Genomic DNA, 2,941 nt, shown 5'->3' with positions numbered 1-2,941 from the left:
GCACCCGCCGAAGGCGGGTGCCGAGTTCACCGGCCCCAAGCGACAACCGGTCACCGAGGCACCCGCCGAAGGCGGGTGCCGAGTTCACCGGCCCCAAGCGACAACCGGTCACCGAGGCACCCGCCGAAGGCGGGTGCCGAGTTCACTGGCCCCAAGCGACAACCGGTCACCGAGGCACCCGCCGAAGGCGGGTGCCGAGTTCACTGGCCCCAAGCGACAGCGGTCACCGAGGCACCCGCCTCCGGCGGGTGCCGAGTTCACCGGCCCCGAGCACCAGCGGTCAGCCACGGAGGGTGCTGGATCATCCATACTTCCATAGCTCCAGAGCTCCATAGCCCCGGAGCTCCATAGCCCCGGAGCTCCATAGCCCCGGAGCTCCAGAGCTCCATAGCCCCGGAGCTCCATAGCCCCGGAGCTCCATAGCCCCGGAGCTCCATAGCCCCGGAGCTCCATAGCCCCAGAGCTCCATACTTCCATAGCCCCAGAGCTCCATAGCTCCATACTTCCATAGCTCCAGCCGCGGAGGGTGCTGGCTGGTGGCTCCATAGCTCCATACTTCCATACTTGCAGCCACGGAGTTGGCTAAAATTGCACTAAGTGCGAAAGCCCATTCATTTACAACGGCGTGTCCGCCAGGCGGCGACATTTCCCCGTTACCGGTGGCTGCGCGGCGGGTGAGTGACAGAGCTTATCCGAGCGGCTGGAACTCTGCGCCGGCGTGGTCGAGCGTGAGGCCCCGGCCCTTTGGCTGCCTGGTACCTAAAACACTTCCATTGATCCAGCCACGGAGGGTGCTGGCTGGTGGCTCCATAGCTCCATAGCTCCATACCTCCAGAGCTCCAGAGCTCCATAGCACCAGAGCTCCATAGCTCCATAGCACCAGAGCTCCATAGCTCCATAGCACCAGAGCTCCATAGCTCCATAGCACCAGAGCTCCATAGCTCCATAGCACCAGAGCTCCATAGCTCCATAGCACCAGAGCTCCATAGCTCCATAGCACCAGAGCTCCATAGCTCCATAGCTCCAGCCTGGGTGGCTGGTGGCTCCATAGCTCCATACTTCCATAGCTCCAGTCAGAGAGTGTGCTAAAATTGCACTAAGTGCGAAAGCCCATTCATTTACAACGGCGTGTCCACAAGGCGGCGACATTTCCCCGTTACCGGTGGCTGCGCGGCGGGTGAGTGACAGAGCTTATCCGAGCGGCTGGAACTCTGCGCCGGCGTGGTCGAGCGTGAGGCCTCGGCCCTTTGGCTGCCTGGTACCTAAAACACTTCCATTGATCCAGCCACGGAGGGTGCTGGCTGGTGGCTCCATAGCTCCATAGCTCCATACCTCCAGAGCTCCAGAGCTCCATAGCACCAGAGCTCCATAGCTCCATAGCACCAGAGCTCCATAGCACCAGAGCTCCATAGCACCAGAGCTCCATAGCTCCATAGCACCAGAGCTCCATAGCTCCATAGCACCAGAGCTCCATAGCTCCATAGCACCAGAGCTCCATAGCTCCATAGCTCCATAGCACCAGAGCTCCATAGCTCCATAGCACCAGAGCTCCATAGCTCCATAGCACCAGAGCTCCATAGCTCCATAGCACCAGAGCTCCATAGCTCCATAGCACCAGAGCTCCATAGCTCCATAGCACCAGAGCTCCATAGCTCCATAGCACCAGAGCTCCATAGCTCCATAGCACCAGAGCTCCATAGCTCCATAGCACCAGAGCTCCATAGCTCCATAGCACCAGAGCTCCATAGCTCCATAGCTCCAGGGCTCCATAGCTCCAGGGCTCCATAGCTCCATAGCTCCAGGGCTCCATAGCTCCAGGGCTCCAGGGCTCCATAGCTCCATACCTCCAGAGCTCCATAGCTCCATACTTCCAGAGCTCCATAGCTCCATAGCTCCATACTTCCATAGCTCCAGCCGCGGAGGGTGCTGGCTGGTGGCTCCATAGCTCCATACTTCCATACTTGCAGCCACGGAGTTGGCTAAAATTGCACTAAGTGCGAAAGCCCATTCATTTACAACGGCGTGTCCGCCAGGCGGCGACATTTCCCCGTTACCGGTGGCTGCGCGGCGGGTGAGTGACAGAGCTTATCCGAGCGGCTGGAACTCTGCGCCGGCGTGGTCGAGCGTGAGGCCCCGGCCCTTTGGCTGCCTGGTACCTAAAACACTTCCATTGATCCAGCCACGGAGGGTGCTGGCTGGTGGCTCCATAGCTCCATAGCTCCATAGCACCAGAGCTCCATAGCTCCATAGCACCAGAGCTCCATAGCTCCATAGCACCAGAGCTCCATAGCTCCATAGCACCAGAGCTCCAGAGCTCCATAGCACCAGAGCTCCAGAGCTCCATAGCACCAGAGCTCCATAGCTCCATAGCACCAGAGCTCCAGAGCTCCATAGCACCAGAGCTCCATAGCTCCATAGCACCAGAGCTCCATAGCTCCATAGCACCAGAGCTCCATAGCTCCATAGCACCAGAGCTCCATAGCTCCATAGCACCAGAGCTCCATAGCTCCATAGCTCCAGGGCTCCATAGCTCCAGGGCTCCATAGCTCCATAGCTCCAGGGCTCCATAGCTCCAGGGCTCCAGGGCTCCATAGCTCCAGGGCTCCAGGGCTCCATAGCTCCATACCTCCAGAGCTCCATAGCTCCATACTTCCAGAGCTCCATAGCTCCATAGCGCCATACTTCCATAGCTCCATAGCTCCATACTTCCATAGCACCAGAGCTCCATAGCTCCAGAGCTCCATAGCTCCAGCCTGGGTGGCTGGTGGCTCCATAGCTCCATACTTCCATAGCTCCAGTCAGAGAGTTGGCGAAAATTGCACTAAGTGCGAAAGCCCATTCATTTACAACGGCGTGTCCACAAGGCGGCGACATTTCCCCGTTACCGGTGGCTGCGCGGCGGGTGAGTGACAGAGCTTATCCGAGCGGCTGGAACTCTGCG

Source organism: Syngnathus leptorhynchus, unplaced genomic scaffold (genome assembly GCF_054491065.1).
Source record: "Syngnathus leptorhynchus isolate UIUO unplaced genomic scaffold, UIUO_Slep HiC_scaffold_369, whole genome shotgun sequence".
NCBI classification, from domain to species: domain Eukaryota; kingdom Metazoa; phylum Chordata; class Actinopteri; order Syngnathiformes; family Syngnathidae; genus Syngnathus; species Syngnathus leptorhynchus.
Note: the sequence above shows the minus strand (reverse complement) of the source record.